The sequence below is a fragment of the Lutra lutra genome, chromosome 13, assembly GCF_902655055.1.
Source record: "Lutra lutra chromosome 13, mLutLut1.2, whole genome shotgun sequence".
NCBI classification, from domain to species: Eukaryota; Metazoa; Chordata; class Mammalia; order Carnivora; family Mustelidae; genus Lutra; species Lutra lutra.
This window is the reverse complement of record NC_062290.1, coordinates 90849661-90866478: the sequence shown is the minus strand read 5'-3', so window position 1 is coordinate 90866478 and position 16818 is coordinate 90849661. Positions and strand designations below refer to the sequence as shown.

Here is a 16818-nt window from a genome sequence, read left to right as displayed (position 1 = left end):
AAAATCTTTACCCTAGAAAAAGTGACTACATATGAAACTTCAAGGAAACCCAAAATATGAAAAGCAAAAAAATCTCTGACCACAGTGCAATAAAACAAGACATAATGAAAGCAGAAGTACAAAATAATCCCATCGGTTGGAAACCTTAAAACTCTCTTAAAAATTTTTTTGAATCAAAAGGAAATTCAAAATCATCGCTGCAGAATACCTAGAAAAGCACAGATGGAGAAAAGAACACTAAACATCAAAACTTTTAAAATAGACAAATTTGTACTCAGAAGACATTTAGTAACCTAAAAACCTTAAATTTCTAACAGGAAAGAATAAAATTAAGCATCCAATTCTAGAAGATGGAAAAAAGACCTGATGGAGGCGCCTGGATGGCTCAGTGGGTTAAGCATCTGACTTGGTTTAGGCTCAGGTCCTGATCTCAGGGTTGTGGGATTAAGCCCCGTGTAGAACTCCCCACTGGCAGGGGAGCCTGCTTGGGATTCTCTCTCTCCCTCTGCCCCCGCCCCCACTCTCCCTAAAGAAGAAAAAAAGACATGACTTAATGCTGAGGGATGCAGAAACAATCATTGAGGAGCAAGCCAAAAGTAATTTAATGAATACACTCGAATAAAATGGAATTAAAAATAGTTCTTTGAGGGCCACCTGGGTGGCTCAGTGGGTTAAGCCGCTGCCTTCAGCTCAGGTCATGATCTCAGGGTCCTGAGATCGAGCCCCGCATCAGGCTCTCTGCTCAGCAGGGAGCCTGCTACCCTTCCTCTCTCTGTCTGCCTCTCTGTCTACTTGTGATCTCTCTCTGTCAAATAAATAAATAAAATCTTTTTTAAAAAAATAGTTCTTTGAACCAAGAAATAAAACAGATAAACCACCAAGAAAAAAGTATGTGGGGACACCTGGGTGGCTCCATTTGCCTTCGGCTCAGGTCATGATCCCACAGTCCTGGGATCCAGGCCCGAGTTGGGCGCCCTGCTCTGCAATGACCTCCTTCTCCCTCTCCCTGCTGCTCTCCCTGCTTGTGCTCTCTGTCAAATGAAAAGAAAACGGTACGTGCACCTCATTTTACAGACAAGACGCTAAGTCTGAGAGGTTGCAAGACTGGCCCAAGGTCACTACCAACAAGTCAGGACACTGGAACACCTGAGCTCAAACCCAGGTAAGCCTGACATCCAAGTCGGCTCCAAAACACAGGCACTCAGTGGGCCCCAGAGAATGACCATGTGGCCACCAGGATACGACGCTCACAGTACTCCCAGGCTCTGCCAGTACTCCTGGTGCTGTGGTGAGGGTGCGGGTTAAGGGTGTGCTGGAGTGGGGTCTGGGCAGGCACTGCATCGGGGAGGGACTCCAACAGAGGTCCCAGAGCCCCAGAAAGTGTGGCAGCTCCAAGCTCCTCATACACAGGGGTCTGTCTTGAAGCTCCAAGCCACAGTTCCCGCCGGACGGTTTCAGTGACCCTTGTCATGGCTCCTGACCAACTTCAACTGTTATGGCTCCTTTCTTCATGGGCCACGGGGTCAGTCCCTACACACCTAGCTCACGGGCATGGGCCGAAGCCTGCAGAGGACTCCTGACTAGAAATCCACTGCAGTCTGGAAAGAGTTCCTGGCCTAACTCCTCTTTTGAAAATGCAGTTAATTTAACAACAACAAGAAAAGACAATTTCAATTTACAGCTGGAGATGGACAGTTAGAGAGATGTGCCACACACAGGCCTCTCTCTCCAGGGTCAGAACTTGCCAGGGACCTGGCAAATAAAAGAAACACATCACACACACACACACACACACACACACACACACACACACCCACCACCACCCCCCACCTGTACTGGATTCCTCCTTCCTTTTCCACCTCCAGAGAGCGGTGAATCAGCAAGTGAGCAGCTCTCGGCAAATGCCACTAAAATCTATGTTCTTTCTGGTACGGTCTGATTTAGCAGAGAACAGAAACTGGAGATGGTATTTGTACTGGACTGTTCTTTCTAACCAGATCAACAAAGCAGTTTCCGAGGGCCACCGACAGATGAGCAGACACACATGACTGACTCGGGTAGAGTCCTCTGAGCCACCAGGGCCCCAACACCGGCAGCCAGGGCACTCGGGAGGAAGCTGAGCAAAACACAGAGCCTGGGAGAAGCTCTTGCCAGGGGAGAGCCAAAAATGCACCGACTGCCCGGTCCGGGGACCGCTCTCCACGCGCATGTATGTCGTTCACATTCACACGGGTGACCTTTGTGACCGGTTCTCCGCAACCATTAGATGTCACAAACACACATTCGGCCTAATAAATGCGAATAATGCTCAAGGCCGTAAGAAGAGCTGCTCCAGCTCAAAAGGTGATCACCGGGCGCCTGGGTGGCTCAGCGGGTTGAGCCGCTGCCTTCGGCTCAGGTCATGATCTCAGGGTCCTGGGATCGAGCCCCGCATCGGGCTCTCTGCTCCGCAGGGAGCCTGCTTCCCTCTCTCTCTGCCTGCCTCTCCGTCTACTTGTGAGCTCTGTCAAATAAATAAATAAAATCTTTAAAAAAAAAAAAAGGTGATCACCACTAGCCTGGGGGACACCCTTCATACCCTCTTCCCTCAGCTCACACCAACCCAGCAGCAGCTCCCGGTCAAGTTATGCTTTACCGACAGGGAAGTTCCCTAGTGTGCGGCAGCTCACCTTCTTCTCTGAGCACACCTGGTCATCTAAGAAAATAATATACCAATCCTCCTCATCCTTTTGAAGGCCTACATTTAGTATTTCCCTGTGTAACTGTACCACATTTACCCGCTGCCCTACGGAGAGATGTAGGAATTACTGCCAACTGTGGGCGCCCTGGGGGGCTCAGTCAGTTAAGCCTGTGACCTGGATTCAAGGTCATGATCTCAGGGTCCCAGGACTGAGCCCTGCGCATCAGGCGCCCCAGCTCAGCGGGGAGTCTGCTTGTCCGGCTCTGTCTACCCCTCCCCTACTTGTGTCCCCGACCTTCAAACAAATAAACAAAATCTTAAAAGGAAAAGAAAGGAAAAGTTATTTCCAACTGTGTACTACGACAAACAATGCTACAACCAAATTCCCAGTACGTGTTCGTAGATACACCTGGGCCAGTATCTGTGGACTGTCTGACATTTCTATGAAGCATATTTCTCGTTTGTGCCCAAGGAACTGAAAGGCTGGAAGGAGACCCCAGACCCTCCCCCAGGTGAACGACAAAGGGCAAACGCCCTCCAACAGCCGCTCACAACAAAACAAAGGCCCCATCTTCCAGCCCTCCTCCGACCATGGCACTCCTGGGGCTCCACCGGGAGGAGGCAGAAAAGAGGCCACAGGGACTTCCTGACAAGCCCCAAAGGAGACTCCCGAGCAACAAGGCACCGCACCTGGAGGGAAAGGCGCCCTTTAATCAGAGGGAGGAAGGAGCCCCGCAGGTGCACCAGGCCTGCGGGGTTGCAGGGTCGCTGCCACTGCCACCACCACCACCACCACTGCATGGAGGACCGTCCTCACCACTGCAGAAGGGGCAGTCCTATTGTCCCGGCATGGAGGCCACAGGTGGAGGAGGAACGGGCTGAGGTCACTCTGTCCTCTGCCGTCAAGCCCCTCCTGTCCCATATACCGAGCCCCAGGCGCTGGGGTGTCTGCTCACAGAGACGGTTCAGCAACAACGCAGGCCCCAGAAATCCACCTTTTCTTTGATGAAAGTAAATTACTCACCCACACACGCTGAAGGCAGAGGGGCTAAAAGGACTGAGTTGGTTTAAACCATCTCCAACGAGCCCAAAGGACCAGACCCCAGAACCTACATGCTATTCATTCCGGGAGCCTCCAATGCTACAGGAACCAAGGAAGATTACTGTCACTGGGTCACCAATGTGTGAAATAACAAAAAGGAAGAACCCGAAAATAAGGGACCAGCGTTCCCAGGGGCTTTCACCGGCGCGCCTGTGCCTGTAGCACAGGTGGAAACACACCAACGTTATTCACTTGTTCATAAGGAGTCTTAAAGCAATGTGACCCGCACTGATGGAACTCTCTTCTCACAATCCTGCAGCCCCCTCACCACTCCATCGTCTCCCCCACCAGTCCTCACACACCACACTGTGCCACTCCCTACCCTCAACAGGTTCCTGTCCCAGAGTGCACGGCCTACTCTGTCCCCCACTCCCGGGACGACACCAAACCCTATGACCTGAAGACCCGGGGCAGGGCTGCATGCGCTGGTTACAGCCGCTCTTTGCTGCCACCAACGGCGACCCCGCAGTGTCAGGACTCATCCAGAGTGGCAAAGAACGAGGTGACGGCCTTTTTTATTCCTTAAGAGAACAAGAAAGGACCCAGTGACAATGCTGGGGAACCATATGTAAAGTAAAATGTCTTTTACTTGTCTTTATTGACATTAAGATATACCAATAAGGGAGTCTGGGTGGTCCAGTCAGTTAAGTGCCCGACTCTGTCGACTCTGGATTTCGGCTCAGGTCATGATCTCGGGATCGTGAGATGGAGCCCTGCCTGAGCAAACCCTGTGTCTGGCTCTGCGCTGAGCGGAACCTGCTTAAGATTCTTCTCTCTCTCTCCCTCTGCTGGTCCTCACCCCACCCTCCCTCTCCCCACCCCTCTCTCTCTCTCTCTCTCTCAGGAAAAAAAAAAAAAAAATGTGCCTATAAAATTCCTGTCTCCTGTTTTCCAGCGGTCACTTAAAATTCATATGCAGAGTTAAAGCATTCCCATTAGTGGAAAACAAAACTGTTCTCAAGACAGCAGTCATCTCTTGATCTGAAAAAGGGATAGCAGACAGGATGAAATGACTCACTTTCTACTTTGCGCACTTCTGGAGTGTTTGGGGTTTTTTTAACAAGCCTGTATGGTTACCGACACATTGTTTTTAAGGTCTGGGTAAACTGAGCAACACAGAATCAACGCCCTGCCTTGTTTCTGAGCTGAGCAGGGGCCACGGTCACAGCAAACACTCTAAGACAGGGTTCACGCCATCTGGCGGGAAGTGGAGGCTCCAAGGCTGTACCCTGCTTCTTGAAGCCTACCGCAAGCAGGTGTGAGGGACAGAAACGAACATTCCCGTCCACCGATGCCCGGTCGGGGGGAGCCAGCCTTGCACCCATCAACTACCTGAACACACTCATCTTTACTCCTCAAGATATTTACCCGAAATTCTCCAGGAATAGCAGGGGCTTGGCACAGGGCAGCAGCAAGCAACCCAACAGCCCGGCAAGGTGGTATTTACCTCGGACAGAGAGAAGGATGGCAGAGTGCTCTGATGCACTTGCCCCTCGGGGAGACCCCTGGTCAAGGGGTCTGAGCTCCTAGAGGTGACGGCAGGGGCCCTTTGATTTGGGTCTCAGTCTTCTGCGTGTAGCACAGGGCCCAGCACACTATGAGAAACACTAACATCTAGTCAACAAAGGAGCCCCAAGTGTATACGCCTGCCTACTCCAAACCCCTAGGCCTCGGCTGGTGCTGCATCCAGGAACCATTAGTAGCTACTGTTTATTGCCAGCCTGCTTGCCTAGTGCCAGGTACCTCAGAAACACTTTGGCGAGCGACCTGCGGAAGGCTTCGCCCCATCCAGGAGGAAGGCGTTACTGCCGTATTCTGCAGACAAGGAGGACAGGGACTCTGAAAGATGACCACCTTGAATCACCCAGCTCGCAAGCGGTTGAACCTGGGTTCAACCAGGAAGAAGGCAGTGGACCTCAAAGCCAAGGGGTACCCCCCCATCAGGAAAGGAGCAGGAGGGGGCCAGGCATGCCCCCCCTCTGCCGGTGACTTCTCCCAGGTCAAGGTAAGGACGCCGACCCTCGGGGCCAGAGGCGCCATCCCAAACCGCACCCCCACTGGGCACTTTCTCTCACCAGAGCACAAATCCTTCCCCACCTGGCCTGATGAAATATCATCTGGGCATCTCCAGGGGTTTCATCTCTGCGGTCACTTCACCCAGGAGGCATGATTTCCTGGAATAACCAGATGGGGAAAGACAGGGCCGAGAGGCCAAGGGGTAGAGCAGGCTGAGTGGCTGAGCAGACCTGCACGACAGCCGTGATCAGGAAACGCAACAGAGGGTTGGCCTCCAAGTAAGTCCCACACAGCAAGAAATATCAACAGCAAAAAACCACCAAGGGCTACAAAATGGGAGCCTCAGAAACCTCCAGAGAGGCTAGGCTCCGGGGTGTAAAGGCTGGAAGAAAACATCTGTGCCAACAGGCTACCTGTGCCTCTCCTCGCAACCCCTCCTGGCCCTCCCCCAGGGAGAGCACCTCCTGCCATGGCCGCCTCTCCAAGCCTCCAGACCACGGTAAATGTCGCTCCCAAAACAAAATCCAGGATCCTACTCGGACTGCGGTGCCTTTGATCTGGGAAACAAGCTCATCCATAATGATGCGTAAGTCCACGGTCCGGAAACACTCACGCGCGCACACTACTGTTTATAAACGGACACAGTTTTCTGAAGTTATTCAGCAGAACTCTTACCAAAATGCCATCCAAGTGGAAGAGACCACGCCGCAGAAACCCTCACACGCTATTAGACACAAATTATATGTTTCTCAAGAAAAATCTGGCAGAATTTTACCAAAATTGTGTAACATCCAAAAATTAGAAATAGCCCAGATGTCCATCAATAGGAAAGAGGTTAGGGACACCTGGGTGGCTCAGTGGGTTAAGGCCTCTGCCTTCAGCTCAGGTCATGATCTCAGGGTCCTGGGATCAAGCCCCGCTCGGGCTCTCTGCTTGGCAGGGAGCCTACTTCCTCTTCTCTGTCTGCCTGCCTCTCTGCCTACTTGTGATCTGTCAAATAAATAAGTAAAATCTTTAAAAAAAAAAAATAGGAAAGAGGTTAAATCAAGTATATGCACAAAGTACTCTCTGCCATTGCCAACCAGATGATGTAATCCGTCGGAGAGACCATCGCGGAGCACACGCATTTTATTACTTGCGAAGGGAAGCATGCTTTAAGAATATAAATGTGCGTGCAGGGATAATGTGCACCATTTTTCTTTTCTGTAAGGAATGACAAGAAACTTCTCATAGCGCCTTCTCTGCAGAGAGACTGAAAAAGAGCCCTTACACCTTTTAATACAGCTTAAATTTTCTAACTATCTTTTTTTAAGATTTTTTTTTTTACTGATTTATTTGACAGAGAGACAGATCACAAGTAGGCAGAGAGGCAGGCAGAGAGAGAGGGGGAAGCAGGCTCCCCGCCGAGCAGAGAGCCCGATGTGGGACTCGATCCCAGGACCCTGGGATCATGACCAGAGCCGAAGGCAGATGCTTTAACCCACTGAGCCACCCAGGCGCCCCTAACTACCTTTAAAAAAAAAAAAAAAAAAAGATTCTATTTATTTATTTGACGGAGAGAGGCAGTGAAGAGAGGGAACACATGCAGAAGGGAGCTGGAGAGGGAGAAGCAGGCTCTCTGCTGAGCGGGGAGCCCGTCAGAGCCCAATGTGGGACTCAATCCCAGGATGCTGGATCATGACCTGAGCCCAAGGCAAACGCTTAACAACTGAGCCACCCAGACAACCCCCTCTACCTTTTTTAAAGAGTAAACTGGAAATATCTGGGCCGTGGAATTATAAATTATTTTCGGGTTCTTTTCTTCATACACTTATAGATTTTTTAAAACTTAATAAATATTATTTTTTAAAAAACACTGAAAGTGTGATAGATCTGTATATATTAATCCGAAAAAATTCTCTTGACATGTTTAAAAATGCATGTTGTGGTACAAGAAAAGCAGTATGACCCCATCTCTGTGTTCTAGAAGCTACCTACAAAGGGCCACATTTACACGCGCATCCAGAGTCTGGGAGGATAAACACGCCCAACTATAAACAGTACTTACTGCCTGGGAAGCTGGAGGAAAGAGCTTTCATTTTTTTCTCCATACACTTGTTTTTTTCTTGTTTTTAATGAGTATGTATACTTTTGCAATTAATTTTATATCAGAAGAAAATCCCACTTTCTGCTCGAGGACAAGGTCTCCACTGTCCCCAGCGACTCGGGAACACTCAGCCCATTCACCCTCACGCCAGGTCAGCCAGGCGGCAGGGACAGGCCCCCCCCCAGACAGGCGCGCCTTCCGTGCGGCCCAGGACAGAGAAGTTCTTGAAGCTCTGCACTGTGTGTAAACAACACCTGCCGAAGAGAGCTCCGGGAGACACAAAAGAGCCCTGGAGAGAGCGGCCAGGATGACCTCCTTTTTCCAGTTGGTCCTGCAGAAATGCATCCCATCATTCTACACAAGGATACGATTTCCAAGGTGATCTCCAAGGTCAGTGGGAGAGTCACCTCCGGCTGCCCAGGGCCCAAGTCCTACCTGCCCTCCCCCAGGCTGGTGACCAGCCACTGCACAGCGCTCACACAACAGGTTCCCATCCAAAGGGCTCCAGCGCTCTGGAGAGCAAGCTGACCCACAAGCTTTCTACTGCAGCCCACACATTTCCGATTTCAACTTAGAAACACACTTTTAATACTCCAGGGCTTGGCATACCGTTTTCAATGGATACTTCTTTCTTTCTTTTTGTAAGATTTTGTTTTTTAAGCATCTTTACACCCAACGAGGGGTTCAAATTCACAACCCCGAGATCAAGAGTCACATGCTCCACTGACTGAACCAGCCGGGCGCTGACTTCAAGTCTGCTACATGTTCCAGGACCTTCCCTCGCCTACCCAGGCCAAGTGGCCCCGACTCCTCTGCACACTTCCACGAGAGAGCCTCCTCGCAGCTCCGCTGCCCCTTCTGCACGCAGGCACCCTCCCTGCCAGACACCGAAAACGGCGAGCCCCAGGAAGCAACAGAATTCTGCTTTGTGGCCCACACTCCCTCCCTCACTCCACGAGGGTAAATGTGTCAGTCAATAAACAAAGGCAAGATGGCATTTATAAGTTGTCATCTAGGGGCGCCCAGGTGGCTCAGTGGGTTAAGCCTCTGCTTTCGCCTCAGGTCATGATCTCAGGGTCCTGGGTTCGAGCCCCACATCGGGCTCTCTGCTCAGCAGGGAGCCTGCTTCCCCCTCTCTCTCTGCCTGCCTCTCTGCCTACTTGTGACCTCTCTGTCAAATAAACAAAATCTTAAAAAAAAAAAAAAAGTTGTCATCTACTGACAGATGACTGGATAAACACACTGTGATATATGGAATGGGATATGGAGTATTATTCAGTCAGGAAAAGGAATGGAGTCCTAACACCTACTACAGCACAGATGAACTTTGAAAACAGCATGTGAAAAAAGCCAAACACAAGAGGGCAAACACTGTATGATTCCACTTAGAGAGAGAGAGAGAGAGAAGGGAGACGGTGGTTGCCAGGGGCTGAGGGGAGGGGAATGAGGGATCCGTGTTCAACGGGTACAGGCTCAGTTTGGGAAGGTGATAAAGTTCTGGAGACGGGCGGCGGTTGCACCACACTGTGAATGCACATGAGGTCACTGAATTGGTACTCTTAAAAACAGTTAAAATGATAAACCTTAGAGAGAGACCTGGGTGGCTCAGTGCATTAGCCGTCTGCCTTCAGCTCAGGTCCTGATCCCAGGGTTCTGGGATCGAGCCCGTGTCAGGCTCCCCCCTCAGTGAGGAGCCTGCTTCTCCCTCTGCCCCTGCTCCCCAGCTTGTGCATGTACACCCCCTCTCTGACAAATAAATAAACAAATAAACCTTTGGGGAAAAATGATAAACCTATGTATACTCTACTACAAAATATTGTTTTTAAAAAGCGTATTTAGGGATGCCTGGGTGGCTCAGTGGGTTAAGCGGCTGCCTTCGGCTCAGGTCCTGATCCCAGCGTCCTGGGATCGAGTCCCACATCGGGCTCCTTGCTCGGCAGGGAACCTGCTTCTCCCTCTGCCTCTGCCTGCCTCTCGGCCTACTTGTGATCTCTCTCTCTCTCTTTCTCTCTCTCTCTGACAAATAAATAAAATCTTTAAAAAAAAAAAAAAGAAAGAAAATGCCTTCTCCTATAGAAAAAAAAAAAAGGCGTATTTAAAGTTGTGAAAAGGGGCACTTAGGCGGCTCAGTTGGTTGAGCGTCCCACTCAAGAACCGCCCCGCCCCGGGCCGCACGGAAAAGCACGCCTGTGGCCCGGGGTCCGCCCTGCAGACAAGGCTGGAGTCAAAAGTGACAAGGGCCGAAGGCGAAAACCCACTGTGTGCCCAAAAGGACTGAAGAAGGAGCCTGTATTCTCCCTGTTCTGCAAATGCCCCTCACGGGAAATAATCAGCAATGCACCCCAAGATGTACGTGCCAGGATGCACCCTAAAAATCTGTTTACAAGTGGGTAGCAACAGTTCAAATGTCTAACAAAAGAGGATTCGATAAATCATGGCATATCCATATAAAGCAATTACACAACTGATAAAATATATTTTGGGAGCTCCCGGCTGGCTCAGGAGGTAGAGCATGCGACCCTTGATCTCAGAGGTCATGAGTTCAAGTCCCATGTCGGGCGGAGAGCTTACTTAAAAATAACAGTATTAGGAAAACACCTATAATGTTAAGAACTATAAACTGTGAGTGGTATATACAGTAGTTTACTGATTTTGAAAAAACAAACACACACTCAAAGGAAATACACCGGACTTTACGGCGATTCTCTCTGGATGGTGAGGTTACAGGTGATTTGTATTTGTATTTTTATCTTTATTCTTTTCACTATTTTTCAATTTCCTTCCCAGTAAAAATGTTACTTTTACGAATAGGGAAAAACATTTGTAACAGGCCTTGCGCAGTGCCCGGCAAAGAGCACATGCTCCAGGGGCACCTGCTGCAGGACAAGGACTTCGAAAATCAATAAATCACTGCCTCTGCACCACCACCAAGAGGAAAAGGCCAATGGGTCTCTCGGAGGAGGAGAAAAGGATACAGAGCACAGCTACAAAACCAGTTGCGGAGGTGGGAGCGGAAGGAAGTACTCTCAGAGAGACCGTGAAAGACCGCCAGCAAGTTAAGATCAAGATCGACCTCACTCTGCCCCCCACCCCCGCCCCTCCCTCTGCAGGCAGCCCCTGTCGCTGCCGGCATCTTCTGGGCACAACCCAGCCACGGATGACAGTCAACAAGTATGGGGAACGACAAGGCTCAACCAAGACTCCTGGCTCGAGTCACACAGGCAGCCTTCCTCCGGGTGCAGAGGCTCCCCGCAGGCCTGCCACAGGGACAAACAATGACCTGTACCACCGACAGCGGAGCTGGGTGTTTGGAGCTCCCAGGTGAGGAGGCCTGGTCCAAATGGCACCTTTAAAACCTAAAAGCTTGTCATAACTAATTTTATTTCATCAGATATCTCACCGTCTTTCTCCTCTCTCTCTCCCCCCTCTGAGCACCCCAGGCGATCCCTTTCTTTGTCCAAATGACAGACCAAAGGTTCTTAAGGTTATACAAGACCCAGAAAAAATGGGACTTTCTTAAGAAAGAAATTGAGTCATGACTTGAAAAGCAGACAGTCTAGTTAGGCCTGACCAAGATATGAAATTCAGAGCATAAAGCCCAACAGATCTCTGCTGGAAATTTTATATTTCAAGGGGAGGATACTGCTAAAATCCATGTAGACAGATCCTATCTGCTATCTGCCAAACCACAACAAGATACAAATGCCTGACGGTAGAGAAGTCTCATTATCAAATTTAGAAATACACCGCACTAGCCCACCTGGCCTCTTCTGGTTTGAAACAGAAACCAACATAGAAATGATCAATCTTAAATGGTAGAATAATGAGACATATAACCAGCATACAACCATTAGCAACATGAGTCAGTACTTGGTGCAAGCTTAAAAAAAAAAAAAAAAAAAAAGCTTTAAAGTACAATAAAATAATCCTTTGCAAAAAAAGAGAACTGAAATTTAAAAGTGGGTGGGGGATGGTGAACAGGCAAAACAAAAATCCCTCGGCCAGGCCAGGCCAGGCCAGGCCAGCAGACCGTGCTGGAACTAGTTCTGACTTGCCATTCCTGAAATTCCACTCTCCCAGGGTTTTCTGGCTCTCCCTTCCCCAGGCTCTTTACCCATCTGGGCTCCAAGGAGACTGGAGAGGACCCAGGCCACTGTAAGCAGCAGCCTCTCCCCCCCCCCCACCCCAACCTCCAGCGAGCTGAAATAAAGCCCCTCCATGAGGCCTTCCAAAGCTGAAAATTCACAGGTAAACCAAAAGCTTGCTGGGAAGGGCAGGGTATTCATCTCCTTCCCTAACAAACCAGCTAAAAAACAGTCCAGAGCCAGACCTGGCCAGAATGAAATCAGATAGAAAAAAAGGGCCAAGAGGCAGGAAGCTGGGAACACTGACAGGGTGACATGGCCCTGCTAAGATGTCTCAGTTCAACAGCCAGTGGGCCTGGAGGAGGTTCCGAGGAGGTTTTAAGAAAACACAACAAAACCAAGATGGTTGTGGGAATGTCAAAATGCACCAAAACAAATTCCCAGATTACAGAATCACTCAGCCCAAGAGAGGGTCTCCAGGGACATTTACAAACAAGCTACAGGTGTGGCCTGGTCGCAGCCCTCACCTGCCACCAAGACTGGGGTCAATTTCCCCTGTGTTAGCCTCAGTCCCTGCTATGCTCACCAATAAACACCGTGAGCAGACTAGCTGTTCTAGGCCAGTCTAGTGCTTCCAGGCATTAAGTAGTCGTGATATAAAAATATCAGCTATGGGGGCACCTGGGTGGCTCAGTGGGTTAAAGCCTCTGTCTTCAGCTCAGGTCATGATCCTAGGGTCCTGGGATGGAGCCCCACATTGGGCTCTCTGCTCAGCGGGGAGCCTGCTTCTCCCCACCCCCCCCCCCCGCCTGCCTCTCTGCCTACTTATGATCTGTCTGTCAAATAAATAAATAACATCTTAAAAAAAAAATCACTGAGGGATAGAATTTGAGGGTGGGGAAGTCACAGGCCATCAGCCAGAGGAACGGGAGAAAAAGATCAGGACTGGAGCAAGGACCAGAAAACTCGGCAACCAACAAAAACAACATACATTTTCATCACCCTCCTATGGACAGAAGCAGTTTGCCACAAACAGAAAGTGAGGCTCACAAGAGCCCCAACAGATACCCAAGGCAAGGCATTAATTATTCCCATTTTACAGACAGATGGAGGAGTTGCAGCTCAGGGACTTGCATAAGGTAACCCAATAAGGAGCAGAATCCAGGCTCCAAGAGACACCTGCCCGAACAAGCACAGGCTCCCCAGGTGATTATTTGCCATTCCCAAAGGAAAGCAGTCATCCTCAAAAGGCAGGAGTCCCCAGCCTCTGCTTGTTGTTCTCAACATCTCCCACTGTTCTAGAACTGCCTTCAGCCAAGCTGCAGACCTGCCTTTAGAGGGGACAGGCACCCCTAGACCCAAGGATGGTAACATTACCACACAAGCCAGTTCCTGGGGGGCTCCAAAGGGTAGTCTCTCCCGTCCTTGTCTCTCCACAGAGGCCCAGCACTGAATGCACAAGGGCCCAGAGAGAGATGTTCCATGGGCTGAGTGCCTTAGCCCCAGCACCTGTGGCATCCACCGACTGGATCGGGTCAGCCCCCTATGGGTGGCAACGCAGCGGCTGGATTCCATCCCAGAGGGTTGATGGCAGGTACAGAAACAGCAGCAGAAACAACTATTAAACACTAACTGTGTGCCAGGCTCTTTTAGCTCTTTCACCATCGCCCTAACCCTACAAGGCAGAGAATGCACTATGCCAGCAAAGCCTCTCTAGACCGTAGATTTCTCTGGCAGAAGGATTTGCACCCCAAAGCCTGGGCCTCCCAGTCCCTTACACCACACAGCACTGTACACGGGCCGGAAGGCTGCAGATGGAAACCACGCTAGGACTTCAAACGGATGGTTCCAAAAACCAAACTGGATAATGTATAAAGCCACATAAAATGCACACACGATCTTAAGGCGGGGGGGGGGGATCTCAGGGCTAATTTAACAATCCTGGAAACCAAAGGCTTCTGAAGGTTTCTCCCTGGCAGCCATGTAGCAAACGACACAGTCTTGAGAGCCTCCCCAGCCCCCGTTCTCCCCACTTCCTCCAAGCTAACCATCCCCTGGAAAAACACCTCCTCTTCTTGCCTAAAGGTGGGCTCGGACCTCCCACGATATTTAGAAAGCGAGGGAGAAAAGAGAAAGCCACCTTCCAATTCTGTATAGGCAAATTCACTCCAGAGGCCCACGATTTCAATAGTGCTGTTTCTGACTTAGGAGAAGGGACAAAACGAAAAAAGAAGGGAAGGAGGAAAAAAAACAAACAAAAAAACAAAAACAACAAACCCCCATCTGGCAGGCCCCGAGCAGCGACATCCTGTTTATTATTAAACATTCTCAGTAGCAGAACATTAAGTATTTCGAAAATAATCCTGTCGCTCGCGCACGGAAACCGCGGCCGTCGGCGGCTCCGAGCCCCCTGCCCCCGAACGCCGAGTCCCCGGGCCCGCGGCGGGGGGGGGGGGGGGAACCGCCGCGCCCCCCGCCACCCCCCAGCCCTGCGGCCGTGGGGGACGCCCCGACCCCGGGATTCCCGCTCGGGGTGGTGCCCGGGCAGGTCGGCCCGGGAGAGGAGAGGGGGCGGGGGGCGCGGGAAGGCCGCCCCGACCACTTCCAGAGCAGCGGGGCGCTCGGGACCGCCGGCCTGGACGCTCGGGAGGCGGCCCCCGGGACACGGCGGCCCCCGCAGCCCCGGCCCCGGCCCCGCCGCCCGCCCAGGCCGCGCGGCGCCGCACAACAATGGCGAGCCCGGGCCCGGCCAGCCCGCCGCCGCCTCCCCGCCCCAGGCCGTCCCCCGCCCGGCCCCGCGGCCCCGGCCCTCACCCCGGCCGGCCGGCCCCCGGCGGCGGCGCGGCGCTCGCGGACGGAGGGCGGCCGGGCCCGGGCTCGCCGCTGTCAGTCAGCCGCCGCCGAGACAAAGCCCGGCCGGGCCGCGCCGCCGCGCCGCCTCCATCTTAGCGCCTGACCGCCGCCCCGGCCCCGGCCCGCCCCGCGCCGCCCCGCGCCGCCCCGGCCCACCTGGTCTGGTTCCGCGGGCGCGACTGGGCCGGGCGATGGCAGTCGGGCGGCGGTCGGGCGCGGAGGCGGCGGGATGGCGGCGGATTGCGAGGCGGCGGCGCGGCTGCTCGCTCGCTCGCTCCCTCGCTCCCTCCCTCCCTCCCGGGCTCGCTCGTCGCTCGCTCGCTCGCTGGAGCCTCGGAGCCTGTGTCTCGCCGCTCGCCTCCCTCTCGCGCTCGGCTCCCCGCCCCCCGCCTGCCGCCGCCCCCGCCTCCTCCGGCCTCCGCCTCCCGCCGCCGCCCGCAGCCGCGCCTCGGCCCGCGCAGCGCCCCCTGCCGCGCCGCCGGGCCTGAGGGGGGCTAGGGGCCCCGGGAGGGGAGGGGCCGGGCAGCGGGCCCGGGGGGAGGGGGAGGGATCCCGGGGAGGCTGGGGGTTAGGGCAAGGGAGAAGGGGCGGTGAGGGGTGCGGGGTGCGGGGGTCCCGGCCTGGGTGGGGCGGGGCCGGACAGCGCGTGGGTGGGGGGAGGCACGGGAGAAGTGGGGGCTGGGGTCCTGGGGAGACGTCGGGGGAGGGGCACAGGAGAAGGAGGGGCTGGGATCCCGGGAGGGGCGGGGCCGGGCACGGGAGAAGTGGGGGATGGGGTCCAGGGGAGACGAGAGGGTGGAGAGAGGCACAGGAGAAAGGGGGCTGAGGTCCCAGGGAGATGCAAGGGAAAAGGTACGAGAGAAGGGGGACTGGCGTACCCGGTAGGGGAAGGGGCCTGAGGGGGAAGGGTAAAGGCCGAATTGGGGCTGGGGAGACTAGGGGAGGGAGCCGGGAGAAGGGGGTCTGGGAAGCGGGTGGAACTTGGGACTGGGGCCCGGAGAAGGAGCCCGGGAAGAGAAGGGGAAGGGGATCGCTGGAAAGGGAAAAAGGAGGAGGCCCAGGAGAAGGGGTTGGGGCGAAACGGGGGTGGGGGGTTTAGGGGGTCTGGAATGAGTGGTCCGGAAGAAGGGGGGCTGGGCTAGAGGGGGCCTGGGGCGATGAGGCCCAGACGGAAGGAGGGTTGAGAAGGGAGGGGGCGCGAGCCCGGATCCCCGCCCCCTCCCCTTTCAGAACTGCAGCGCTTCCTGACAGACAGGGAGCCCAGATTTTGTTATGTGATGTATACACCGAGAGGAAACAGAAACAATACATTGTTAACTCGAAAGCAGCGTTGTTGCACAATATAGATACTGTATCCGTTTTTGTAAAATGAAAAATAATAAACCAATCATCTTCGGCGTTTGTGTATTTGTGTGAATGCAAAACAAAAGGTCTGGGAGAATGCACTCCCCGCTCTTGGTTACGTCTGCAGTCTGAAGTCTGGAGAGCCACCGAGAATTCTCGCTTTTTATTTTCCGAAAAATTGGCAATTAGAAAAACAAACGATTTGCAAAAGCGAAAAACGAAATGTAGCTGGGACCTGGAATCCAAATCATCCGCCCCTGTCTCTGACACCTGTTCACCTACACTTTAAACAACAGCCACAGGCCAAACTCTTGTGTGCCTTGGTTTGGAGTGGTTTGTCTCATTTAACCCAGCCCTGGGGCAGATGTTATTTTTCCAGTTCGCGGGTGAGAAATGGAGATTCTGAGAGGTTAAGTAACTTGCCCAGGGCCACAAAGCAAGACCTGGGAGGAAGATCGACCCCCTTCAGCCTAACAAATAAGGTTAGGGTTATAGCAGAACACAGCACCCGCACCCAATAGACGCTATGTAAATATCGGTTGGTTTGTTGAAAGGAGAAATGAGTGGCTTTTAGGCTGTAGACTCTGGAAGAATGGGGGGGGGGGGTATCTTTTTTTAATTACCCAAAAAGAGAGAAGAGAAGATGAAAAGC

At 52.7% G+C, this 16818-nt stretch overlaps 1 protein-coding gene across 11 annotated transcripts in view; it reads right to left on the bottom strand.

Moving 5' to 3' along the window:
- PRRC2B (proline rich coiled-coil 2B) overlaps positions 1-15141 on the bottom strand; it is an 89354-nt gene extending 74213 nt beyond the window's left edge. For 8 of the 11 annotated variants that reach the window (XM_047700643.1, XM_047700649.1, XM_047700645.1 and 5 more), the window contains exon 1: positions 14979-15082. The gene's annotated coding sequence lies outside the window, so the exon portion shown is untranslated. Of the gene's footprint in view, positions 1-14978 lie in introns of all 11 variants that reach the window. The other 3 variants (XM_047700654.1, XM_047700655.1, XM_047700644.1) reach the window with 3 other exon arrangements.
- Between the last annotated feature and the right edge of the window lie 1677 nt (positions 15142-16818).